This window comes from Lampetra planeri, chromosome 43 (genome assembly GCF_965212315.1).
Source record: "Lampetra planeri chromosome 43, kcLamPlan1.2.h2, whole genome shotgun sequence".
In the NCBI taxonomy this organism is placed as follows: Eukaryota; Metazoa; Chordata; class Hyperoartia; order Petromyzontiformes; family Petromyzontidae; genus Lampetra; species Lampetra planeri.
The window spans coordinates 1,114,673-1,128,098 of record NC_136149.1 but is presented as its reverse complement, the minus strand read 5'-3'; positions in this window follow the sequence as shown (position 1 = coordinate 1,128,098).

Here is a 13,426-nt window from a genome sequence, read left to right as displayed (position 1 = left end):
CGGCGACCTCGCCTTGACCCGCGCAGCCTGCACTCAATGTGTTTTCCCTGTTGCTTCAAAGGTTTTATTTCTTCTAAAGTCTTGATGTTAAATTATACTATCCTGTTTAATTTCCTCAAATAGACTCCAAATTAGTTTTTTTTATATCCATAAAAGTCCATGCCGAGCACATATGCGCGCTATAGAAAAACATATAATTACAGCCAACATTGTACATTTTTAATTTGAATTGCTTTCTGCATTTTCAACTGAAATATGAGCACATTCTTTTTGAAGTGAGTAAAGCTGTATTTTTGCCTACTGTGCGTGTGTGTTTATATGTATTTATACACAATAAATAGGGAGCGGTTGTATCGTCGTTAGCGCACCGCACTACAAACTCGGCGACCCCCGAGTTCAATGAACTGGTCCAGGGCCTCCCTTTGGTCGACTCAGCCTTAAATGAGCACTTTTGTGCAATGTGTAAACATCAACACTGGGGAGACAAGGTGACCGGGTGTGGTGTTGGCTAACAGCACTTGCCCCAACAGTCTATTAAAGGCTATCCGGGGGATTTTTGTATTTATATACTAGTTCATAAAGCCTGCCCTTTGCCAGGCAAACATTTTCAATGAATATAATAATTCACGTGATGTGATTTTTTTTCATCTACGATCAGACAAAAAAATATTGTTGATGATGTCATTCAACTTCTTACGTACAAAGACGTACCCATTGGAAACCGCTCAATACAAAGATTCAGTTTTTTATTAGAACAAACATTTATTAATATTCTTTGGATCTTTCGGTAAAGTCACTTAGATATGTTTTAAAAATATAAAATAAACAAAGAAATACGACGTTTTGATCGCAACACAAGCGACCGTCATCAGGTGGGAAAAATTAACCCGTAAAAACAAAGTTTTTCACTCTAAATCCTTTATATGCGTGGCGGCTAGAGTCCTCTCGTCCTCTGGCTTGAGATGGCTGCCACCTATGGGTCAGATGATTGTCTGCCAGCATTAAGCAATTGGTAATTAAATATGTATTTATTTTTTCTAAACGAGTCTGTGTGGAAAATGTCAGCTCGATTGGATCACGGAAAGTGGGTTAAAAAACGACCGAAAGATTTGCACGGTCGTAAGCAAGCAAGCAAGCACGCAAGCAAGCACGCAAGCAAGCAAGCGAACTTATTATAAAGGATTTTAAAAAAAGGGGGGAAGCCACTAAAGGCAAGCTGTTTTAAAGGTTTAAAATGGGCGTCGCCCAAGCGTCCTGGTATCAGAACAAAGTGGGCGGGGCACAAGTGTCCTGGGGCAAGCACAAGCGGAGATGGTTATGTTAATGTGAAATCGGAGAATTAAGAGAGGGGTAGACGCATGAGCGTGGAGGAAACTAACAACTTGTGGTACGCCCAATGCAGGGGGCGACACCGCAGGAACTGGAATTGCTTGTCCCATCTTTAGTAAAATAAAACGAACATTGGAAGGTGACAAGATGGATACATGACAGCCAGTTGTGATTTAAACTGGTTGTTGACGTCCTTCCAATAATTGCTGAGTTTGTACCCATCCTCTTGGTTGAAATTGTGTCTGTTTATATGGATGGCTTCATGAACGAATCTTTGTTGATAGCCAGTGGGCTTGCAAAGTACCTTCGTCTTTGAGAAATCAATTTCGTGTGAGCCCATCGCATTAAAACAATGATCAGCCACGGCTGAGGTATTGGTCCTCCCGTGTTTCAAATCTGCCTTATGCTCACGAACACGGCCCGAGACATGTCGCTTAGTGTCCCCAATGTAACTACTGCCGCAGATATAGCTTAGTTTGTAGACTCTCACCGACCAGCGCGGTGAAGTATGGTCAAACAAGCTCCACGAGCCCACAGATGGATGGGGAGGCCCTTATTTAGCAGTCGGATTGATAAAGGGAAATACAAAAACATCTTTACGATTTTTTGTTATTTTACCAGGTAGGGCCCACTGAGCTCTTAGCTCTTTTTTCAGAAGTCACCTGGCCACAAACGATAGGTCGACGAAGTGGCTCATCACGTGGAGATTTACAGCAGCCAAATACTCTAAACGCGTGATGTTGACTCTAAATGTCGAGGGAAAACCCGGAGGACCCAGAGGAGAAATGCACGTGACCACGGAGAGAATATGCAAACTCCAAACATACAGCAGCAGCAGGCGTCAGGGTCGGCATCGAACCCACAACCTCCTGTATACCAGGCGAGGTAGTTAACATCTCCCCACCGTAGCACCCATACACTTACCCCTAGGCGATAGCTTTGAACCACAGCAGTAAAACCCTGAAATATCCATAGAAGCCCATTGTGTCCTGATTTAAAATTAAAAAGTTAATTTGGATAAATGGCAGCACTTGTTCCATTAACTTTCTAAGTAAGTCCTCGACACTTGGTGGAGCCAAACTGCTGCGCTGAGGCGAAAATCTCTCTGGACCATAACTATCACAATACAGCATTTAGTATATAAACGTGGAAGGTTTCCCTTAAACTATATATACGCATAATAAAAACTGACAAATGTGTAATTCATATATCGTATATGCATAAATCACGACGTTTCGATCGCCACACAAGCAATCATCTCTCCCACCTGAAGACGATTGCTTGTGTTGCAATCGAAACGTCGTGATTTATTATTCTTTCTACCTACGTGACTTTACCGAAAGAACCAAAGAGTATGGATTCCTGCAGTCGCGAAAGCTTCAAATCAAGATTATTTGCATAAACACAATGTTTTATTTTTTATTCCATCAAACCATCATGCGCGCCCATATTACACTCGCTCATTATTATCGCATTAACACGTAACATGTGACTGCTGCCTTGACTAATTCATTCTGTGCGTCGGTCGTTGATTGATTACATTTTTTTATTTCAGGGACTTCGTTCGTCTTAAATTTCGATTTAAAGCTTTCGTGACTGCAGGGATTCATCTTCTTGATTCTTTCGGTAAAGTCACGTAGAAGGGAAGTAATAAAATAATAAAATAATACAACTAAAACATAATAAAATAATTTAAAATAATATTGGAATTTATTTTATTATGTTTTATTTTTATTATTTTATTACTTCCCTTCTACGTGACTTTACCGAAAGAATCAAGAAGATTCGTTCGTCTTGTTGGGCCTTTGCTTGCAGCCTGAGTTGGAGTTTTGGCAGTGGTCACGTGGGACCGACCACGCGTTTCTCAGACGGTCTTCTGAGGCCCACGCCTTGAGCCCACTTACTAATGACTGCGCACAAATCCCAAATGGATACATTCAGATTTTCCACTTAATTCCGTTATGGGTTAATTATAAAACAGCTGCGTATAGATGTTGTTGGCAGGGGGGGGGGCGGTGGGGGGAGAGCAGTCGTACGTTGGTTAGTGCGCGCACCGCTATGAACGCACGAGTTCGATCCCCAGCCATGGCTAACATCATTTGCGACGAGCAATATCCCAACCGGTCGTGCACTGACCAACGTGGTCAAGTTTGGTGAAACAACACACTTGACCGACATGGTGCGGAGAAGCCTTCATCGATTCGAGTTAGATTCCTGGCCATGGCGGCTAACGCCATAGTCCTGGTCCAATCCCCCCCCCCACCCTCGCTCTCTCCCCCCTGCCCAGAAGTCGAGGATGGTCAAGCAACCACTGTGACGTGGTACTGGGAGGCCTTCATCCAGCAGCGGATTGGCAAAGGGCTGTGCATTCAAACATGAAAGTTTTAACTCATGACCAGAACATAGCGGGTCACCGCCTCGTGTTGACCGGGCTTGTTGGCGTGACCGTGCCGAGACCCATATCTAACAGAGGGTCCATGCATATACAATATCTGGCAGTTCACTAAGCACGCATTAAAGCAAGCCTCGCGCTGCTGATGGAGACACGGCAACGTCGAAACCGGGTCAAGAGTTTCCTCGTGTTGAGCCAATGCTGCTGACACGATGTTGAATCGATGCGATCACAAAGGGCGGGCGCGAAGCGACAGCTAAGGGTGGGGGTGGGGGCGTCATGTCCCCTTGTCTTCTCTGTCGCGACGATGGCTGTGGCGTCCTCTGCTCCGACCAGGCGATGCGTGGCTCAGCTCTCCGAGCTCATTCCCGGAGCGGCGTCTCTCTGTCACCCAAGGCATGGAGGCGGGATATGGCGTCGTGCTGCTGTTAACGGTCAGCGCACGGGCTGCCGATTTCGATCTCCCGGCGTGGCACTTAAAGCAACGGTGCCACTTTCTTGATTTCCCAGCACCGCTGTCCACCCAACCGTGTCATGTGTCTACCACGGTCAATCGATCAGCAGGTCCCGTGCGATGGGGTAAATCGTGGGTACTCACGTCGCCTCTAACATGGACCACCGGCGTGGCAGACTGGGTCAGAACACCCTCGAGTGGAGCCCTCTGGAGTTCCCCCCACCCCCTTCCCAGCAGAGGCCGCTCCTCCAGCGGTGGCTGAGTTGGGCAATTGCAGGGGCTGCGCTATTTACCTCCGGGATGTAATTGCGGGGGGGGGGGCGGTGATGAAAATCCAAAATTGGAACACCCCCCCCCCGCGCTCTCTCTCTTCCCTTGCAACAAATGCCGATTGTTCACCTTGGGCAGAGCTCCCTTTCCGATTATTCCATCGTGGAACAATTTCGCGCTGCGAGGCATCTCCCGGCTCTCCCCACGGGGGCCGCGACGGCTGACCAGGAGCAAAGGAGGATGTTGCAGCCTCTGCTTCCAATCGTGGCCGAGTAATTTGACAATTTTGTCGTCTCTCTCTCTTTCTCTCTCCTTTTTTTCAACAACAACAACAATGAGACTCCTAAAGCACTTTCAAGGCTGGCTGCACGCGGGTGGTTTGCGTTAGGCCGGCATCTGATGTGCAGCTGTTTAACGGGACGGGCGCGCGGACGCTGTGTGGTTCACGTCGTGTTTGCTCTGGCGATATATCGGAGGAGGGTTAGGAGGTCTGTCACTTCGTTTAACGAAGCTCGCCATGCTCCTTAGAAGTGGCCGCGGTGAACACCCGCGCCACGAGGTTCCTTTTTGGCGTGAGTCCATCGAATCAGAAGTTTGTCATTTAATTCGCTGATTTGCCGCTTTGAACCGCCAGTCGGAGAGGCCTAAAAATGTTGCCATTGTTCGGTTGTTTATCCGTGCTTATGCCAGACTGTGTTGTGTACAAGTGTCTGTGTGGATCTTTGTGCGTCTGTGTCATCCACCAAATTGGTTTGTGTTGCATTAATCAATTTGCTTGGCTCTCTGCATGTCTGCATCGAATAGCTGCTCTTCATTGAACATGGGAAATCACCATCTAGCCGATGTAGCTTTATAAATGTAATTGTAATCTACCTTAGCCCGTTGTTAGCGACCTGCTGGGTAAAGGCTACAGGGGTTATTTGACCATACTTCACCATCAGTGCAGGTGGTTGTAGGAGAGGCCTCGAATTGGTTCTGATATCACTCGCCACTCATGCTAGCCGTGGCCAGGAATTGCACTCAGGTCACCAGGTTTATAGCGCAGTCCACTAACTGCTGGATTTCTACTCGACTTGTATACCTACCCCAATCCAGCTATACACTTACCGAATATACATAATTGCTAACATATGTCAAGCATTTAGCTATTCGTGACCAAGAGTAGTTTTTTTTGTATCTGTTTTCAAACTTGGCAAATTTATGGAAATTGTAAAAAGGCACCATACTAAGAGTATAGTTTTAAACAGCTTCACACGTCATCAAGTAGGGCGACGATTTGATGTCATCTGTTTTCACCATCTGCCTGTCCATCTATGTGATCATCCATATGACTGTGTGTCTATCTGTCTATCCGTCTGTCTGCCTGTCTATTTATCTGTCAGTCTATCCATCTGACTCTCCGTCTGCCTGTACATCTGTCTGCTTATTTGCGTATCTATCCATGTGTCTGTCAGTCTCTCGACGTGTCTGTCTATCTGTCTCTGTCCATATGTCTGTCTATGCATCTGTCTCCCTGGCTATCTGTCTGCCTGTCTATCATCTATCTCACCGTCTGTCTGGCTGTCTGCCCATCTATCCTTCCGTTTGCCACTTGCTTATATTGTAATAAACTCTCACAAGCTTCGTACGATGAACTAAAAATTTAAATGGCTAGCGAGCTCAAATGTTGCAATTTTTTTCCTCCCTCTCAACTTGGCTAGACACACACAATTCCTCTCGTCTAATTTACTCAATACAATAAAACCGTGCATAAATCACTGCAACAGTAACAATTGAGCTTACAAATCAATGAATTGAAAGCCTTCTATTGTGCTTTAAAAAGACATGTTTAAAATTTAAAAAAATACCACTCCCCCGTCTCGTGCGTCTACGAGTCTTTCGACAGTGCGTGAGCTCTCGCCTCGGTGTGTATCAGTGATTTTGCAGGGTTCTATAATTTTAGCTTTATTGAGATTCGGCAGAAAAAGCCGCAGGCTCAGTGGGCCCAAACCGAGACACGGCTGAAGAACGATCGTCTTGTTGACGTGTTGAATTCACGACATCCACACAATGTTGCAACGCCGTATCAGTAAGGGGATATGAACGGCGTTTGCTTACGGGAAAGAGTCAGAAAGTCAAAGTAGTTTCCGGTTCAAACGACCGCAGGGAAACTCTTTATCTCCTATTCACGGGCGTGAGTCGAGGGTTAGAAATCCACATTCCTATAGCTGGAGTGACTCTATCCACAGGACACACAATGGTTGACTTTTCACAGAGGTGGTTTTCCATTTGGCGAGCTGACGGCTTCCGAAAAACAATAACATTACAAAATAATTCTAAACATGAGCCCCGGTTAAAACATGAATATTTGTTGTAAGTAACTGAGAAGGGCGGGAAAAAATAATAGTTTGGTAACTTCATAAGTGGGGCGTTTGTGGGAGAATGTGTTCACCCCAACCCCGTTGTTTTTCCGGAGGGCCCACACACACAAAAAAAATTGAATAAATGAAAGGAGACACAAAAGTAAATTCCTGCCGCAATCTAAACATGTGGGACGCGCTGGCCCGGTGCGCTGCAGACAGATGTCCAGTCCCCGTGGAAATCTTCCCCGCTCGAGAGGCCAAAGGGTCTCTCGGTGTAGCTCTACGGCTCAGGTGGAAGCCTGGGTTGGGCATTGCTCTGCGGAATCCTGATTCTAGACAACAGAGAGATAAATGGCAACAAAGGCGCTCAGACACGAGACACACGTGGCTTTGTCGGGAAGATGATGACAGAGAGCGATTCCCTTATGAACTAATTTTACCCAAGGCGGGCATTTGAAAAAAAATTGCGCTGGAGAAAATCGAGGCCTTGAACTGGAAAATATTGCCTTTCAGTTACGGTCGCTGGAATAGAACAGTACACAGGCATTGCTTGTTAATATTTTTCGGAGCACTTCTGCGAAATATTTATGTAAACAGATCAAGTTACACTGCGTCCGTACTCCTATATGCGGGTGGGGGCAGTAAGTTACTATTCGGGGGGTGGGGGCTGAGATGGTAGTCTAAGGGGGCCACATTCCATAGGACAGCCTCAGTTGGCCAAGGTAAAGGTGCAGCCCTGCAAGTGCTTGCTCAGTGCCGGCGAAAGGCCCTCAACTCGACTGAGCTCTGGAGGATACTGGAGTGGCGTGCGGCTCTTTCAGGGCCCTCTCGTGTTCGCGTTGCATTGCGGCTCTTGAAAAATTGAGGGTTTTTTTGTTGTTTGCTACCGAATTCGAGAGAAATGGCTCTTCTTGTTGTTGTGTTGGTCACCGACGCCTGGTCAAGAGGGTATGTTTGGCCGACATTTCCACGCTGTCCAGTTGCGTTGGAAGAGGTGGGCGTATCCACTGCTGGACTAAGCTAGTGCGGGCCTGTAGCATATGTTATACAGGGGCCCTAAATAATAATAATAAAAACACATCAATATTAAAACACAAAAATTGTATCTGCATAGTAAAGTAATTGTATTTTTTCATTTACTTGCCAGTTAATACTACAAATCGCTAACCTTAAACATCGAGTCGTTAATAAAAATTGAACGCAGTATAGGACTATAGTAATAGAGCAAGTGCAGATTCACTGAACCGGAATTGATAGCTTGAAAGCAGTTCGCGCGGGGCCCTGGAAAGTGCGGGGCCCGTAGCTACACGTGCAGCTACTTGTGCGACGAGGCTAATCCGGCACTGGGCGTATCCACACTTCACCGCACGCAAACGTCCTGCCCATGGACTGTGGTGGTACCCCTACCTACTAACACTGCTGAGTGGACAGAGGTGGAGGTGTGTGTGCGTGTGTGTGCGGGGAGGGATTTAAAAGACTTGCGTCGTTGTCTCAACGGCCGTGCGTGCCGATGAGATTCTGCGTCAAAGTCTGCCAACCATCGCGCCGCTGGGAGCATCGGACTGTGTTCACGTCCCACAAAACGTAACGCGTCGTGTCGACTCCAGGCGGCACTTGTGCTTATAAAGTCAAGATGATCCCAGGCGCGTTGACCGACGGTGTTTCTGCAGCCCCCGTACGGCGAGAGTACGAACACAGCGGCGAAAGCGCTTTGCTCGCCGGAGTGGGCAGTGGGCAACGGCAGAGAGATGCCGGCACAGGGTCCACTACAACTCCGATCATGTGACGTGCGGTGCGAAAGAGGTTCAACTCGTCCGGGATTCCAACGGGCCTTGAGAGCCGCTGCCCAGAGCGAGGCTTTGCCGTCAACAGACACGCGCAGTTCGCCTCGCGGCCGCTACCTTCTCTCGCCACCTGGCACAGAGGAGATGACGATGAAGATCCGCGGAGTGTAAGAGTCAAGACCATAACTGTGCGTACGGCCAGTGTCGAGAAGCAGTGATCTAGGAATATGAATATAGAAATGGTGTGTCTTGTCGCACAAGTCGCCGGTGTATTCCTCCCCGGAGCTTGCGAGCTTTGAGAAGTCCGAGGATAACGAATCTCTGGGGACGGCTTCGCATGAGCACGGCGAGAAGCGGACAGGAAATGAGGACGCGCGCCCCACAAAGAAGGGAGTCCGCGGAGCGTGCCGCAGTCTTCTCCGCGGCGTGGGTCACGTCTACACCTCGTGGGGCCGCTATTGTCCCTGCCCTCTCGGTCCGTGGGGCTCCCATGTGTCATAGATTTGTGTGTGCGTCTGTTTTAGTGTTAAAGTCACATGTTTAATGACTTAATCGGCGTCATCGTCTGCAACGCTCTGCGTGCCTTTAATTGCCTGCCCAGTTATTTTTTTTGTGTCGATAACAACGGCACAAACGCTCGGCATCTGTGGGGGGGGAATGGGGGTTTGTGATCCGTGGTGGGGGGCCGAGAAGGGAGGGGGGGCAGGGGGAGGAGGGTGATACGGATGAAAAGATTTGAAACTTATTTCCAAACTTCCATTCCAGTGGTCATTTGTTTCACCTCATAGCCGCGGAATATGCCGCTGACGATGCCTTTTGCTGATCCCTGCAACAACAACAACAATAAAAAGAGAAATAATATCTGCGTAGTTTTTGTTTTAGAAGCTGTTGGAGGTTAGTTCTGTTGGTGAGCACCTATTAAGGCCTGCGTGGCGCACAGGGAGGTGACGTGGCCAGCATCACGCACGGCCGTCGTTGTTGTCTCCCACGTTAACACACTGCCACACCGGGTTCTCACATACAGGGTACGACTCACCAACGATGTTATCCATTGCCAAGATTCGAGTGTGAGGCTGAGTAGAGCGCACTGGTGAGACGTGGCCAGCATGATCCCAGCCACGTTCGTCTCCACAGTGCTGATCTGTCTCGAACAAGAGCAAGCCGAGATTGCGTTCTAGACACCACTTGCCACTGACGATAGCCGTGCTCGGGAATAGATGTGTCATCACCGGGTTCATAGCTGTGTGTGGGTGAATCATAGCACGTGCAGAATGCAGAGCGATCCATTTCTAGACAGCTGATTGAATATTGTGGGCGCGATGGCTCCACGTCCTACAGAGGCACAGGGAAGGAAGGGAATCGGTGGCATGAATCCGTGGAAAAACAAAGAAAGACAAAGATCCCCCGTATAGCCTTAACAGACTGTTTGGGCAAGTGCTGTTAGCGAGCACCTATTAAGGCGGGTATGGCACGCGAGGAGTGGGTGGCCAACACCACGCCCGGCCGCCTTTGTCTCCCTAGTGGCAATATTTACACATCGCACCGGGTATTCATTTGAGGCTGAGTCGACCTAGGGGAGGCCCAGGACCGGTTCAGATAATCGTCACCGGTGTTGGCCGTGAGCGTGAATAAAACCCGGGTGGCCAGGTTCGTAGCGCAGCGTAGCGCTAACCGCTCCACCACCGCTCCCCCGCAAAGTGTTGGCACGGATCTGTGGGACACGCGCACGAACACACAACTACCCGAGGAGGAAATGACCGCACCTTACGCACCGTTGCACGCTGTCTCGGGAGAGCGTGGAAAGGTTTAGTGAAGTGTCCCGAGATCGCTGCGAGACGCGTGGAGGATTTGAATGCAAATGTTTTTGTGTTTGCAATAATTTTCCTCCCTGTTATTTTAGTCGGGGGGGGGGGGGGTGGGGGTATCTACACGTGGATCACTCGCTTCGAGCGGCACTCACGGCTCGTCTGCACCGAGTCTTCACGGCCGCCCTCGTCGAGGAGGCGTCCCCGTTATTAAAATGTATCACCGCCGCTTTCGATAATATTTGCGTAGCAGTCTTGGCGTGGGCCCATTTCAACAGCACCTGCAATAACAGCGTCCAACGATAGATCAGGCACAGCGCAGGCCGTGCCTATCAATCGGGGGTATACTTTGCATGTACGGTCGACCTTTAATCTCTGTCTGCCCAATTCCTATTCCGCCTTCCAGCCACTCGAACGAGTCTGGCGAGCAATAGCTCTCTTGAAAGGTTCTCAGAGTCATTAAAACGCACACATTATGGACCAATAACGTTGCCTCAACGTTGACCTTGGGGAGCGCGGTGTTTTGATTTTGGGGGGAAGCGTGCCATGCGTAAATAAATGCGCCCGGGCAATAGTCACGGTTCGTTTTATGAATCGCTCTGTGCTGTGTGTAATGCCTGGACAGCGTGGACACTCGGACACTAAGGCTCTCCACATCGCTCTGCGGATATATATATATATTATTTTTACGAGACCACATCGAGAATAAGACCAGCGAATAGTTTATTCCGTTTACGTCAAAATCAGGAAGGGTGGGAATCGCGCACAATGGCAAAGAATAAAATGGAACAAAAAGATGAAAAGTGTTCGAAGGCGCGCACAGGCTTGGAATTCCGCTCGGCGACCGTAAGAGGGACAGCCGTAGATCGGACGACGCAAGTTCGAGACAGCGCAAGAAAAGTAAAAGTGCGATTGTGCAGGGCGCGTCAGCAGACGGGACTGATGGTCGGCGGTCGACACCGATGACGGAGTGACGGCCACGCGCGCGACACGCGCCCTTGACGACGCGCAGTGTGGCGATGGGAGTGGTTGCATCGCGAGATTTTGGGATTGTTTCTGCTCGGGCCACCATGGCGGGGTGTTTTTGGGGAGGCCTTCATCACGCAGCGGGTAGCTCGTGGCTGCTGCTGCTGCTGATATCGCCTCCTACATCGTTGTCATAAGCAGAGACCGCTTTGGGGAAGGTAACGTGTGGCTTGGCTGCCCGCACGGAATTGTAAATAATACGGAACGCCTGGAACTTTGACGACGCGTCTCTCTTCTCTCCGACGGACCCTGCACACCGGACTTGCTCTGCATGGGCATCTCGTGGGTAGCGGCGGTGCGCCTCTGACGGATCTCGCACGAGCACCCAGGTCCCTCTGGTAGGACATCGTGGACGGAAGAGGCGACGGGAATGGTCATGGCCTCCTGGCAAAGGGAGCCTCGCTTGGGGCGTTGCTCTTAGAGCAATCCTAGAAGCTGGCGCTGGAGCAGCGTTCTTCACTCAATTCCAGATGGGGGGGGGGACACTTTCGCCGATAAGACGACATCAGTGTGAGGGCCGCCACACCGCCTCCTGCAAGGGGTGGGTGTTCTCACTCGTCTATTGTCGGAGGGCGCTGCGTTGGAGGGTGGGTGTTGCCACAGTTATTGTTTTAGCGATGAGCTCCCACCAGACATCACGAAGCAAAGGCTGAATCATTCCGAGCAGCCCCAACCCATGTTGGCGTCTTGATTTTGTTTTCTTTCTCGTGCCCGCATATACTTTGTTGGGTTTCCCAATGCAATATTCAATCGGTTAACTCGATGAGACGAGAGGAGGTATCAATTGGGAACTTTTCAGAGACCGGGCAATGAGACGTCGTGTTCGAGTTTGCATGCCGAGTGACCATCGCTCAGACACAACCTGTGCAACAAGTCTGAACTATTGAACGCAGCAATTGCTCTGGTCAGAGAATGCTGCCACTGTACTGTCAGACACGCGTCTGGTAGAGGTCTGGGGGAAATTCCACTGAATGTGATGTAATGTTATTCAACAATGAGATCCTGCTGTGTTACGCGTCTGTCTGCATGGCATCTACAGTTCCCCATTAAACGCTAATGGGGTGGTTGCAGTATTCGTCAAATACCACGAATTACATATTGGCCACAACAGTAATACAAAAAGAAGTAACACGATGCATTGTTTATTTCGCAGGTCTGCCTTGTAAGAGTGATGACTTATTTACTCTCTACAGCTGTTTTGTTATATTGCAGACGCTACACAATTAAAATCACACCCCCCCCTTCCCCATTGCAATCCCACCCACGTGGGTGTTTTCGGGTCGGGCCGCCCCAACGTTGTTGTTCCGCACGATGCCCGACGTTTCGCCGTCACTACCCCCGGCAGTTTATTCACCAACCGCCTCGAAGCGTTAGACACCGCGACGGCTCAACACGAACGCACAATCGGAAGAGGGACGGGGGTGCAAGTGGGTGGGGGGGGGTGTGCCTCTAACGCGGCCAATCCACACGGGCTGAATCGCAATCACTCAGGGGCACGTGTGCTGTGTGCGGGCGCCCCTCAGTGGACCTTGTGACTTCAGTACCGAGGCAGTCGCCTTGCCAGACATTGCCACTGGCCGGCAAAACATCGTTGTGCCAAACATCAAATTCAAGCGCCCGTATGCGTCGCGTGTCCCGGGTCTCTCTGTTCGCTCCACGTTTTTCACTTCCAACACAACGCGCGCCCGTCAGCTGACTCTGATTCATATTGTTTGGGTCTTTCGGTAAAGTCACGTAGATAGGTTAAAAGAAGAAAAACATACTAAAAAACTATTTTTATTTTTCATACTTTTTCACCGGCAAAAAGGTATCCCACGACACGACTGCTATTTCACACAATTAATTTAAAAAAAAATTTACCTACGTGACTTTACCGAAAGAACTAAGAGTATGAATCCTTGCAGTCACGAAAGCTTCAAATCTAGAATTATTTCACGCAAGTTTACAAACCAATTGCCTCGACCCCTAGCAAGCGACCAGGGCCTCAATCTCACCCTGAACCTCTCCCGCATGTTCTCCTGCCA